Source organism: Akebia trifoliata, chromosome 16, assembly GCF_017979445.1.
Source record: "Akebia trifoliata isolate Shusen 1 chromosome 16, ASM1797944v1, whole genome shotgun sequence".
Taxonomy (NCBI): Eukaryota; Viridiplantae; Streptophyta; class Magnoliopsida; order Ranunculales; family Lardizabalaceae; genus Akebia; species Akebia trifoliata.
The window spans coordinates 32,253,842-32,269,100 of record NC_141390.1 but is presented as its reverse complement, the minus strand read 5'-3'; positions in this window follow the sequence as shown (position 1 = coordinate 32,269,100).

Genomic DNA, 15,259 nt, shown 5'->3' with positions numbered 1-15,259 from the left:
TCAAAATTACTATTTATATAATCAACTAGCGTTGGATGCAATGGCCAAGGCATCCCTCCAAAAGGGAGAGGTTTTGAATTCAAGCTCTCTCATTGGCCACTTCACATGGATTTGGACAAGATATAATGCTCTAAGATGCTAGGTTCCTCGCCCCCTGCTAGTCGAACCTATAGATTTGAAGTCTGACTCATAATAAATAAAAAAAATTACTATATATATAAACTTAGGAAATCTTTCCTTGATTAATGTGTAAATGTGTTCCCCTTTATCAAAGTGATGAAGTTTAACCTCTAGGGAGTGGAGGGTAGGGTTGTCAACGGATAGATATCCGATCGGATATAGCTATATCCGAATTCGAATCCGAAAAATAATAATACTATCCGAATTCGAATTCGAATCCGATCGGATATCCCTAACAAACATTCGAATTCGAATTCGAAAACTATATCGGATATCCGATAATATTCGATTCGATAAAAAATCGAATAAAAGTCCGTCTTCCTCGATCTGTTGGAGTTCGCACAGTCGAAACCCAAATTTCATCGGAAACTCCGACTAGTTCAGATCAGAGAGAGAGAGAGAGAGAGAGAGAGAGGGAGAATGTACCTGGATGCTCGCCGACCGGAGAAGACGTGTCGGAGTTCGCACAGTCGAAACCCTCATTTCTTCGAAAAATCACTCCTATGGTTCAGATCGGAGAGAGAGAGAGAGAGAGAGAGAGATGGTTGCCGGCGGAGAGGACGATGGTTACAGGCTTAAAGCAATCGAAACCATCGAAACCACGATTTCGTCTGGTTCTCACTCGTCTGGTTCTTCATGCTTGAAGGTATGAAGAAGATAAAGTTTTAAAAAAAATTTGGTTGTATTACACGAATATATAAGATGATATATACACATATATAAGTTTTGTTGTAAAACATAAATACAATATATGTATATTCTTATCGGAGCGGATATTATCGAATCGGATATCGCAATATCCGAATTCGTATCCGAAACTCATTCGAATGTTAAACTGACATCCGAATCCGAATCCGATATCCGAAAATTTCGGATAATATCCGATTTTTTGAATTCGAATTTGAATTCGAATTCGGATTTTGGCTATCCATTGACACCCCTAGTGGAGGGAACTACTCATATTGTCACAACTCACAAGAGAGTATAGGGACATCATTGGTATTTAATGTAATTATTAAGGGGCGAAGAAATAAATTATACATCAACAAATTTTATTTCACATGCTTCCAAACTTAGCTAAGAATATTCGCGAGGAAATATCCAAGCAACGAGAGATGTGAAAGTGAAGGGAAGTAACTTAACATTATTATATGTGTTATTCGGTGGCATATACTTTTGCCCATGAATTACAAAAATAAATATTATTATTCATCTAACATTGAAATTATTTTTATATAATTAATTTATATAAGAGATTCTTTTAAAAATATTCAAGTTTTATGATAAAACGTAGTGCAAGAACACATTTATATTATCCATATCTCTCTTCTATAATCTATAATGTGTAAAGTAAAAATAATAGTAATAAGTATTTTTTTTCCACTTAAATCATTTTCGTGAAGGATCAAGATCCCTTAATTCCTAAGAACGACTCATGAAAAAAATACATGATCTCAATCTTTAAATATAAATTCCAACGGTTGAGATTTATACTTGGGATAAGTATTTCCGAGATTTTTATTTTTTGTTTTTTTGTTTTTTTTGAATGTGAGTATGGTGTGAATGGTCTTTAAGACACAACCCCGGTCTTCTGAAGAATTAAAGGGAACAATTATATATGGGCATTCTTGTTCTTACTTCTTAGATCTTTTCTGAATTTCATATTTCATATATTTCCCACATGTTTAGTATGGATCTTCCTTGCAAATCCAATTTCAATAAACATAATTACAAAAATGCTCATATTTCTTAATGCCCACCAAATTAATTATCTAGAAACTATAATGAAATTATTTTGAATCGATAAAAATCATGTATAAATTTCTCTCTTTGTAGAACTTCTTCTTCAGTTGTTTAAGTAAGAAGTTTGTCTAGACATTATTCCCACAACCACACCACAAAGAAATTAAATCCGTTGGGGTTGGTTAAATGGCAATTTTGGACCAATAAATGGTTAATGCTCTTAGGTCATGAGTTTGATACCCAGTATGAGCATTAATTCTTCAGGGGCCACCCATGAGGGTATACCCTCACTTACCTAGTGCGTGTGATGTGCGGTCATTGCACGTCCCCTGATACTAGTCTTTGGACAAGACCACGGTCTATGGAATGAGCAAAACCCAAATATGGGCTTGGTCGACTGTCTACAGGGATACACAGTTATCAAAAAAATATTGACATTTAATACTAGTGCACCCTCATTTACCTAGTGCGTGTAATGTGTGGGCGTTACCTATGCTCTGGGACTAGTCCTTGGACTATTGACTGGGCAAAGCCCACATACAAGTCCAATCCGTTGTCTATCGCGATATTGGTTATAATTAAAAAAAGATTGTCTAGACATTTAACACTCTTTTGACGGTGAGCCTAATGGTTTGAAGTCATTAATTGTTTTAATGTCATTTAGAATTGTGGTAATTTGACTATCCCATGTGGCACACTCAATCCACTCCCTTGATGTGACAGGTTCAGGAATGGTAGATTTGTACATCTCAGGATACAAAACTGCACTTTCTCATAAAAATGTGTATCTTAGGGAATCGTGTATCCCGAGGTGTATAGATCTACGGTTCTTGAACTTGTCACATCAACAGAGTCGATTGAGTGTGCCACGTGGGGTATTCAGATTATTACGACTCTTTCATCTATCATTTCCTTATCCTCATTTCATAGTCGAACTTATCAATTTTACATACTTTAATCCGTAGAAAAAGACAAATTGGCTAGTTGTCCACTATAAATACATGATAGAAGTTCAAATCATAGAAGAAATGTGACATAGATATCCTCAGAAAATCACTGAAACCCAAAAATTTTGTAATTAAATATCATTCAATTTATTAGCTATTAGGAGAAAATTCCCAAGTTCTAGTAGTTAACCAAATGAGTGGTCACAAAAGTTCCCAACACTAGTGGGATAATGGATAGTTGAGAAATAAGAGAAGAGATAAGACTGTGATCCAACATAGCATATACATACTTCAGAACACATTCTCAGAAAAAGAGCACAAACACATGTAAGTCATAGGTCATGACCAATATGACTTATGAACCACACAGTTGCAATACATTGATGGATGGAGGCCTATTGTAGATGAGAAGACTTTCACTAGCTCTAATATTGAGTCTTTGTGCAGAGAATTCAATAGGGTAGCAGATTTAATGGTCATGATTTGTGCCAATTCTCATAAAGGATCTAACTTGTAAGCATCCTTATTTATAACACTTCAACTTCTACTTCTTCTTCTTCTTATTATTATTATGAGCAGATCGCATGCACCCAGTGTGGAGGATTGAAACCCTCCTCCCACACCTCAACACATGTCACATAAGCCAAAACCCAAGGAAATTTTAGCCATAAAGTCCTTGGGTTGTGATTTACGTGACATGTATTGAGGTGTAGGAGGAGGGTTTCAAATCCCCCATGTTGGATGCATAAAATCCGTGATACCTAGAGATATATTTTTCTTGGGAATACCTATCATCCCAATGGTCATGCTAATAGAGAGTGTCAATGCTAGCATTTTCATTTAGAATATAGAAGTTGTTACGAACCCAACTTTTGTATTAATTGTTACACTTGGAAAGAATCCCAGTTTGATGAGTGCTTCTAATTTAGAACTTGAATGTTTCTAAAGCTGAATCCATCTCAGTGAAATTTACCAAATTGTTTTCTACCGAATGTTCTTGAAGTCCCACCTGTTGTACCAGCGTTCGAACTTTGGCAAGTTTCAATTTTTACAATAAAGTTTTAAATACAACTAAATTTTACACCAGTTTCAAACGCTTTATCAGAACAAAAAAGTTTTCAATATTTTTGTTATAAAAATCTGATTTACAACCTATCCCAAAGAATGAGTTGAGGTTAATGGCAGGGGACAACCTGTGGCGAAGATCAGCTTCTCCTAACCACATACAACAAACCATGGCTAGTAAGGGTTGTTTGGAGCCGATTTGTCATTCACCCAAAATGGATTTTTGACAACTAAATATATGAAACTATTCTCTTCAATAAGAAGAATAAGTTTCCAAGTGGTCCCGCCTCAAATAAATTGTGGGATCCACTTAAATCGTAACTCGAAAAGACCCACTCGATCACAAAAATCTGGAAAAAACTGCATTTTTTTCCAACAGCATGCACTGTGCACAGTATTACTCACTACCTTGACGTGAAATGCAATTTGGATGAAGAAACCCATGGTGAGAAAGAACCTGCAGTGCCAAGAAGCTATTCTGATTGTTTACCCAACACACAGGACACTAGACAATCAGATGGAGAGGACTGTCTACTAATGCCCCCAAATGCTAACAACTCTTCATTGGAGATGGTTGTAAATGGCACCAGTTTACTGGTTCGGAACCATATTCAGAGAATTGGACCACTATTTGGGTCTGAAGCCTTACAAACAATACTTCAATCAGAGAATTGGCTCTTTTACTTTTTCTTTGGATGTGTCTCTCACATCGAATTTGTCATTCAGTTCTCTATTATTAATTAGTTCCTTTCTTGTACCAAAATTTTCAACCACTATTTGTGCTGAATGTAACGATTCTTTTTTTTTTTTAAAAAAATTATAAGTCTAAAAAAAAAAAAAATTTATTATTATAAATCTAGAAAAATGACTGTCTAAAACAGTTGTTTTTATCGACAGTCCAAAACCGTCGTTTTTCCCGACATGTATCAACAGTCGCAAATTAAACACGACTCCTTTTAAAATGACTACTCTTATGATGATAAAAACAGACGTTGTTTTTAAAAACGACTGTCCGTTTATTGCTCATTATGAAATAGTGAAAACTTAAAATTATAAATCAATGGTGAAATTTTTTATTTTTTGTTTCCATAGTTATTAGAATTCCGTTCTCTAAAAGTTTGGGGCATCAAATCATGTTTTTGGATTCCAAAATGTGAGGTCATGACTCTTATTAAGATTTGAGTTAATTTTCAACAAATGAAAGATTTATTGAGTATGATGGAGCACTTAACAAATTTTAGGTTAGTTAAAATAACATTTATCTAATTTTGACAAAATATATTTTTTATGATAAAGAGCATCTCCAACGCAACACCTTCTACTTATACCCCACAAATGAGCTTTTTGGGTGTAGTGGGTTGTAATTATGAGTATCCATGTGATATGCACTCCAACCGTGCTATCCATATGATCATAAATTACTTAATAATTTTTTAATTCAATTCAGATTTAAAAAAATTTGAAATGACTTATTTTCTACATAACTGCCTGAATTTTTTTCCTAAAAGAGGGATGGGTAACAAGTGGGAGTACTTTTTTCTCATTTTGAAAATGTCTAGACCCAAAAATGGTAAGGGATGGGTCTTGAGTTGGAGCCTCTAATTTGGACTCCATTGCCCAAAAAAGCGGTTGGGAGGAGGGATGGGTGTTGCAATGTGATCCCATTTTTTCTCTTCATCCCATTTTTTCTAATAGGATCAAGACTAGAAAGGTATCCCATTCTATAGAATAGGATAGATGTCTCCGTGGCACCCTTTGGTAAGAGTTTAAAACACATCAGACTCCTAATCAAGCTGTTTTCTATTGAGTCCAATGTGTTTAATCTCCAAGCAAAGAGTGCCATGTAGACACTATTATGTCTCCCGATCGTCGTTCTTTTTAATAAATAAGTTGGCTAGTAATTAATAATTAGGAGGAGTAATTTCTTTTTTAATGCAAATGGCAAATCATCATGACATGAAATGAATCCGGGTATCATCAGTCAACGAAGTCTTGGAGACGAACGATCTATTCAACAGGATTTACTTTTCAGTCAAAATTCAATCAAAATACAAAGGTCAATGTAATATACACCTTCATATTGGTATAACTTAGTGGAAAAGAGAAGACAAGGAAAAATAAAATAAAATGTTTAATCATGTAAAAAAACAGGTTTAGAAATTTTATTGCATTTAAGAAGTTAATTGTATTAAACTATAACTTGCATAAATTAATATGTAGGACTTTGGAAAGTTGTAGGGGGTAAATTATGGTCCTAATATTGTCTTTTAAGGCCCATGATGCAAGATACAAAGGCCCTTTTTCTCCAACTTGCCTTCTCTTCATTTTAATAAACGTTTATAAATTATATTTGAAGTCCAAGTTAACTTTTTTTTTTTTTTTTTGTAACTCAAGGAGTATCCCCACCTTAGGTGAGATTAGTCTATTTGGGTCGCATGCATCATCCCACCCTATCACGTGTTACGACATTTAAGTAGTCACATTTATGTGAAAGGACATATAGAAATTTGAAATCATAACCTGAGAACAAATCCAGTCACTTTAAGGTATGAGCCGTATTAGTGTTTTGATGTGCAAGATCATAACTTTTCTCGACTCAAGGTGTGATGGATCCTTTTCCCAAGAGTCATGTATTGGATGATGAGAGTTTCATCATGGAAGCATATTGGTCGAGGATTTTTTACACTTTTTATATTTTAGTATAATAATGATAATAATAAATTATGTGCAGCGTGCACATGCCTTCTCAAGCATTCATTAACAAAACTATTAATATCTTATTTTGATTAATTAAGATACATGCTCCATTTTAAAATGTAGTGTGAACGCTCAATTGGACTCCACATGATACCTATGCCTTCGTTTGTTAGACTTATAAACAAAACCAAAAAAAATAAAAAAAAAGAGAGTAAATGATTCATAAATTTTAAATTTGTTTATAAAAAATTAATCAAATCAATTACTAAGAATTAACCCTAAAATATCTTAGATCCGTGCTGGTGTGACATTGGGATTTATTACCATTCTCATATTTTTGACATGGGATAATCATAAATGTGTTTCCTCAAGATGCAAGTAAGAAAAAACATCTATGGTCATGTGTGCACCTCCACGTAAGAAATGTAAGAATGGTAATAAATCCCAATATCAACCCCATCATTAATGAACATTGTAAAGTCTAAGTTTGATTTCCCATACTTTTTCTAACTTGATACCATCATTCAACATCAGAATTATGGAAGTTATAACATTTATTAGGTAAGTAACACCTTCTAACAACCAACTGTAACTATTGAAGGAGAAGACTAGTGTGATCCAACTCCAAATGTCCTTGTCTCCAATGAAGGTCCGTAACTGACGCAAGACGATGACGATGGAACTTAGAAAATTGCCTCTCACTGTTACGTAGTGATGCAATAAACATGACCATCAATCACGTCAGTTTTCCAAAATAGCAAGCATTCCCACTCTGGCCAAAATGTAGGGGTATTTTAGTAACTTCAATCTCAAAGATATTTTATTTTACTTTTTGCTATGCTATGCTCTGCACTACATTGATTAAGAGAATTGACCCTTGAGACCGTTCACCTAATAAGTACCCATTCACTTAATAAGTACCTTTTCGATGAATTTAACTTACCAAAACCACATGGCCAAGCAACATCAACAACTTGTTTTTTCTTTTCTGAAAACGACCACAAAAAAGAAGAAAAATATATATGAATCCAACAGAGGCTTACACGCCAATCTAACACAGTAAGAGCATCTCCAGCTCTTATACAAAGTAAGACTCAAATGTAAAAGAATAGTCTTAGAGCGACCTCAAGCTGAAATCTCATATTACACTTCTTGATGTGCAAGTAGATAGGAGTTAGAGATGATATTTTTTTACTCGTTTCTCAATGAAAAGCTTGTATCACTTTTGATGTTCTAGTCTTTCAATCAAATTTATATCAAATTAACTTTTACTCAAACTCAAATGATCATATTTTACTTAAATAAATTACTTTTCATACTAACTTAGTAAGTTTTCAATATTAATAAGGGTCATCAGCCCCATACGTATTATCACGTTGACAATCCAACATTAAAATCTTCTACATTTCATAGAAAAATTGATGTTCAAAAAAAAATATATATGTTTTAGACTTCATTTAAGAAGTTGAAAATGGATGGCTATCGAACTTTTAAATTTAAAATTAAAATTCAACGATAAAAATTAATTTCTTTTTTTTTTTTTTCCTTCAGATTTAAAAAAAAAAATTTCTCGACATTAGATCATGTTTTAGGATAGCATAATGTAAGCTACAGAACCTCGGTAAGATATGAAATCTTATTAAAGTAGTAAGATTAGTCTGATTTTTTCATTTTATTGCAAGAATGTTTTATCTCAAATGAAGTATTTATCCAAATTTTTTAGAAAAAAAAAATTGACTCATGATTAGAAATACTCTAATACTCATTATCAAAATATATATGATATAATTAACCCATACCTACAGCACATGTATATTTTAGGGAGGTAAAAATGAAAAAAAAATAATAATAAAATTAGAAAAATATTATTAAAATTAACTTTAAGGTTAAAGGGGTTAGATATCATTGTAGAAGGGAAGAGAGTGAAACTGAAGAAAATATAATATAATAGAAGCGTAGGAGTAAAGCAAGAAGGCAGAGTCACTGCAATTGTATAAGACATTTATGCCCCACTGTTGTCAGTATTACTTTATTATATTAGTAAGCTAAGCACGAACTTCCTCATATGATGGTATTTTGGTAAATTAACTTTATTATAGTGAGTGGTGACGTTATCTGCTGTCGTGGCCCGTCATGGGTCTTACATCACCTAAATGACGTGGTGATGTGATTTCGTAACAGAGTCGCTATAGTGACGTTGCGTGTTGCGTCGGTGAAGCAAATGCCTGATTCTGGAAAATCCATCTCAGCCGTTCATTACACACTGCTTTCCTTGTGATACTGATATGATATGATATTGTATGATATGGTTCCCTCACATGTTGTGTCCGATTAATTAATCTAATGGCCATGTTATGATGTGAGGTGTGCGGTCCAACAATATCTTCATAATGGGGATCGTATTTCAAAACTGTGGGCCCCTCTCTTTTCTTGTCAAACGAACGGTGATCACTCGTTGGACTTCTGACCCCCCAGATTAATAATTGAGTGGGGAATATCTTTTACTTTAATTTATAATCAAAACCCCTTACTTCACAATTCAAATTAAATTATAGTCGTTGTCATGAACCCTTGTTCCCAATAGATCCCTCTGTTTTCATGACGCCTTCAAATTATGATCTAATCTATTGAAGACTATATGAACCCATACATCATCAACTATACGTCACATATAGTTGACAAGGTCTTCACGGTAAAACATTTTTCTTGACTCCATCTCCCAACACACCCCTGTTTATTGTTCTAGTGTTCCATCCCAATTAATACCATGGTCCCGAAATTATTTTTTTTTCGTACGTTTCTTGTTCTGACAATTACAAAATCATAAAATTTTTCTTAGCATCTCTAAAAAAAAAGATCTACGATTATGTAATGAATACATATCAAAAAAGATAATCAGATTATCACGACTCTTTTTGACGTCATTGATATTTTAGAGCAAGTCATCTCAGTGATGCTTCTAAGAGAGGTTTTTATTGTAATTTGAACAAAGTTATCTTAATCAAGATTTTGAATTTTTCAATTATCTTTTGAAAAACATGTCAAATTAATCTGTATAGTTCAATTTCTTTAAATTGTCATTGAAGTATAAATAAAAATGGAATTATAAAAAAGAAAGAACCCGAGTGAAAAAAAAAAATGATGAATAATAATTTTTGGTTGATAAATTCTTTGATATTCATCTCAAAACATGTGAAAAAATACACAAAGAATAAATTGCATCAATCAAAATAATAAATTAGAGTAAAGAAATAGATACAATGGATGAAATGTCATATCAATATAAAAGAATTAAAATTTGATGTTAAAAAAATAGTGCTAAGTCGATGAATTAATAGCATGGTGTCACGTGCATTGAAAAAAAAAATCACTTTACTCATTAGGTGCAGAGAAATTTGTGGGACAAGACAATTAAGCATTTAGATTTTAATCCTTGGATGCTAATTTAAATTTTACTCTACACAACAATCAAAGGGAGAGAATATTTTGGACACTTTAAAAACTTGAGCCGAGCTAAATTGACTTTATAAAAAAAAAAAAAAGATAATAAACTGTAGAGAAATGTGCATAATTTTTTTTTTTTTTAATTTTTTTAATTTTTTACATACACAAGAAAAAAAATCCATGGTTCATTGCACATTTCTTGCCAGTTGAGTGTATGTTTATTTTTTATTTTTTTGGAGTCGCTTTAGTTATACTCTCAAAATTTTAATTGAAATACTAATTGGATCGTTAGGTTGGTAGTTGGCACCCAAGAATTCACGGCTCTGGGTGTCAATTAGTACATCGTGAATCGAAACTAAAATTCAAACCAAAAATCCTAGTTTAGATTCCCTATTGATTGAAATTGATTAGAACAAGGTTTAAAATGGAACTGAATCAATAGGAACTGTAAACGTTAGATTCTATCCACGAGAACCCATGGATACTCAGAATCGATTTATTTTGTCATTTCTTTTTATATTATAAATGATTTAAGGTATTCTATTAAGTCAAAATTAATGCATGTTATGTAAAGTTCTTCAATTTTTCTTATAAATTATTTATTGGAACTTAAAATAAACTATATCTTCCAAAAGTTTATTCATTATCTTCCAAAAGATAAATTTTTATTTATGAAAAGAAAGAAATCATTAACTTATATTTTTAGTATAATTAAGTTAATAATTTTGGAGATAATATGTAAATTTTTTAAAATGAATTTTGTTTACAATGATTTAAAATATATATTTTTTTCTTATTTGATCTTTAGAACTTGAATGATGGGTTCCGATTCCATTAATTTTTTAATCGGAATCAAAATTCATAAGAGCCGAAATCGAGATGAATATAATGGTGATGATTTTATACCAACTCTGGACATTTAGAAAGAAAATTTACATTAAGTTAGTTCTTCATTGAGTAAATTTTTTTTTAAAAAAAAAATGTAAAGTCCCCAATTCCCTATTTCAAAGTTGACTTGACCGAAGATATTTTGAAATCTTGTGGGGGCTCAGACAGCACAAGAGGTCCCATGGCTAGGTTGGGGGATCAAGTTCTGCAATAATGATGACCAATCAAATCATGTGGGTCCCACCACATCCCAGTGTGAACATTAAGGCTCACCACTTCACCTTATTTTGTGACGATTCACCTCCACCCTCTCACTATCTAAAGGTTTCAGAGTTAAAAGTGTCGTACGTTCAGATTTCACAAGTCCTGATCAAACTATCTGTTTGTTAACACTCCTTAAAACAAAATAAATATGAATTAACAACCTTAATAAAAGCAAAGTTACATAAAATTGACTGCTTTTTAAAAATTTTACATTAGAGAACATAACACAATCTAATAATTTAAAATCAACAACATAATTATAATTTTTAAAAAACCTCATTAAAGTGACAAATTAAGATCAAGTCCTTCTTCTCCAACTTGATCGATTTTGGTTTTTTCTTCCTTCTTAGAAGTGCTAGGAAATGTTGTACGCCAACTTCCAAATTGGGCATCATCCACAAAATCTTCCCATTGGAATGATGGAGTCCAAACCGATTTCTCTTCTTCTTTCTTCTTATTTTTCTTCTCATTCAATTTTGATTCGTTTACATACATTTCTCGAGCGTCTCGAAGACCTCTAATTAGAGCAAAAAACATCTCAATTTTCTTCTCCTCCTCTTCTTCTTCTTCTTCAATGACTGGGGCCCTTCTTATTTCTTCTTCCATTTTTTTTTAGGTATTTGGGGGGAAATAGAGAGAGAGAGAGAGAGAGACAACTTCAGCTGTTTTCTCTCCTCCTTCAAGGAAAAGAAAACGAGAGGTCTTAAGTTTATCTACTTTAAACTCTATGTTGGTTTTGTTTGGAGAGGCACTTAGCCCAATTTATAGGAGCTCTGAGAGGGCCGTAAATGTCGAAAATGCCCTTTCAACTACTCCAACATTTGGGGTCCATTCCACTAATTTATGGTTATGATGTAATGGGTATTGTAGTAACTTTATGGTGTTGGTGAATGTGCGATCGTTTTAATTGCGTCACGCATTAGACGTTACTACCCACCACCTCTGACGTTATATGTGTGGTTCTCATTGATTTCTTTTTCTTCGTGATTTTGTCTGTAAACAAAATCTTTGGTAGACATTGTATTTGGGAGTATCTTTTTTTATATATTATTATTGATTTGAATCGAATTTTTTTGAGTCCTTGGATATTTTCCTAAAGTTCATAATTATTGGAAACATCTAGCGAAGCCTGTTTGTAACATTTTGATTACGACATATCCAAAAATTTCTCATGAGTAATTTCAGAAAAAATCCAACAAAAAAGATTTGAATCGTGATAATCTGACTATCCAATGTGGCACAGTCAATCGACTCTCCTCACGTGATAAGTTTGGCAATCACAGATTTGTACGCCTCAAAATACAGGGTGTCTGATTCCAAGATTCAAGTAAGGAACTAATAACACGAGAAATTGGGGATATTGAGGGAGGATTCGAGTAAACTTGGGCTCGGAGGAACAAAATGAGAGGTCAAAAGATTGTCTCTCGAACAGCGTGATATTTCAGATCTCTCTGAATCCCTATTTTATTAGGATTTGAGCGAAATTTTGGAATGATATTTTGTCATAAGGTTATCTAATAAAAAAGAATCTAAAAATGATATAATCTTAAATGATATGGTTACTAAATGAGATAGGGATAAATTTGAAAACCCTAATTAGGAGTTCTCATCTCATTTTCTATAAAAGGGGCACGCATAGACAATCAAGTCGTAAGCAATTCTTAACCCACTAAAACTTTGTAAAAATTGTTCTGTGAGTTGACTTTGGCATCAAAGGTTCTATGGTGCAGGGTCACTCAGGAGAATCACAAAGATCAAGGAGAGAACTATCAATAGGTTTCGAATCCCAAGGTAGAGCAAAAATTTCCTCTACACGTTGTGTGCCTAATTTTTTGTTTAACCTTCATTTTATATTGAAATTACCCTTCAAACTCTATCATTACACTAATCTACCTCTCTCTCTCTCTCTCACACACACACACACACATTTTATATGAATAGGTCAAAAGTTACCCTCCTCAACCATAATATTCGCATATATCTCTTATTTTTTTGGTCATCTTTATTTTCAAAATGGAAATTATTCTCAACTATGATTATTCTCATCTCTTGCTTTCTTTCTTTCTTTATTTCTTTCATTTTTTCTTTTCTTTTTTTGTAATAGCAACCTCATCATATATATATAAGAATAATGATGAATGCATGTGGTTGGGTATGTGGCTCCTGTGTATCCAAATGAAAATGTTTTATGGTTGTGCCCTTGCCATGTCAGCAGCATACCCAACCGCATACCTAAACCATGTGCATTCTCTTTCCTTCCCCTCTCTTATGTGACATCAACCTCGTCATTCTCGAGATGATTAACATCATTCATACAAAATTCAATCTAAAAGGTTGTGGAGGGTAATAATGGTATGTTATCTAGACCGTACATGTGTCCTAGCCGAGTAAGTGATACTTGGAACGAGCTAGTAAATCCAATCTTGCTCAGCATCAGGGTAAATCAAGGTAGTAGCGCCTAGTTTGACTGGTAGGACATGACAATATAAGGGGAGGCCTGGCTTGCTTAACAAGGCAAGCCTAATCCAAATATTTGCATAATTTTGGATTATGCATATCAAGTTTGAAAATCTCGAAAGGGATCCCTCAAGAATCTTGGACTCAATCTCAGAGATTCAAATTTCGTCTATGATTCTAGTAATCAAGGGATTCACCATAATTGAATTCCGAATAAAGGGGAAATCTTAATTTGAAGGAAGAACCTATAAATAGAGGAATCAATAGAGGAAAAAACCTTTTTGCTTGGAAGAAAAGAGGGGGGCACTCGAAATACAAAGGTTGAAACTGTTTTTTTTTTTTTTTTAATATTGTTTTCTCTGCAACTCTAACTTGAGCGTCAGAGGATTATTGGCAGATACCACACCGGCACTTTCGGGAGGGACTTAAGAGCTACTTCGAATTAGTGGAGCAAAGTCAATCAAGGTAAAACTCAATTTCGCCTCTACAAAGGTTATATTTTTAACAAAGGATTAATCCTACTATTAAACCCTAAAAAGTATTTCCTCAACATGGTTAGTGTAATGTAAAAAATTTTACACCTTCAACTCGTGATCCACAATGCTTTCAATCCTAACTTGCAAAAACATATTCTAAACACCATTCGATTTTTGAAATTTCCAAACCATATTTTATTGGATGAATTTTAGTACTAGATTTGAATTTCACATATTCTATTTTGAATCTAATTATTAATTCTAAAGACATTAGAATCCAACCTCTCTCTTCATAATTCTATTTTTGTGTTGACTCCTGTAGTAACGACAACTAATAATCAAGAAGTAATCACGCACATAGAAACATAGAGATTTATGTGGCTCCCTCAAGATTGAGGTATCCACATCAATTCCAATATGAAGAGAAAACCATATGTTACAGATTATATCCTTTCAACAAATAAAGAGAAATACCCCATGACAATGTAACTAGGGTTTTACATTTCACTCAGTGAAATTTAAATAGGTGAGCACCATATTAAATGATGAGCAATACTCCTTATTGATCAATACCACCAGGCTCCACAAACCATACCATGTTCTCTTGAGTAACAAATCTCTTTAGAAATCTATCTAAACCAATTTAAATACTATGGTTTTAGTAATTATTAATACAATCTCCAATATCAATACACACACACATCTATATAGGGAAGGATCAATAGAAAATTAAATGGCCAATGTGTTTTGTCCTATATGGGTTAGAAGTTTGGGTGAGGAGATCATCCTCACAAAAAATCAACCCATTCCTAAACATCTGTTCCATCAAAAGTTATTGACAAAAAAATGAATGATCCACTATCCTTCAACTTGTAAACTAGGGTTAGAAGTTTAAGAATGGAATGAATTTCGTTAGGACAATCTCCTCACCATTGAGATCCTCCTCACAAAAACTCATCTCATTCCAAAACTTCTAAACCAAAGTAGGAAAAAACAAGTTGGCCAAAATGTAAGTCATTTAGTTGGCTATTTATCTTGTCCCTATATATATACTACTTTAGACGGCATCATCAATGGTAACTTGAATCCAACAAAACT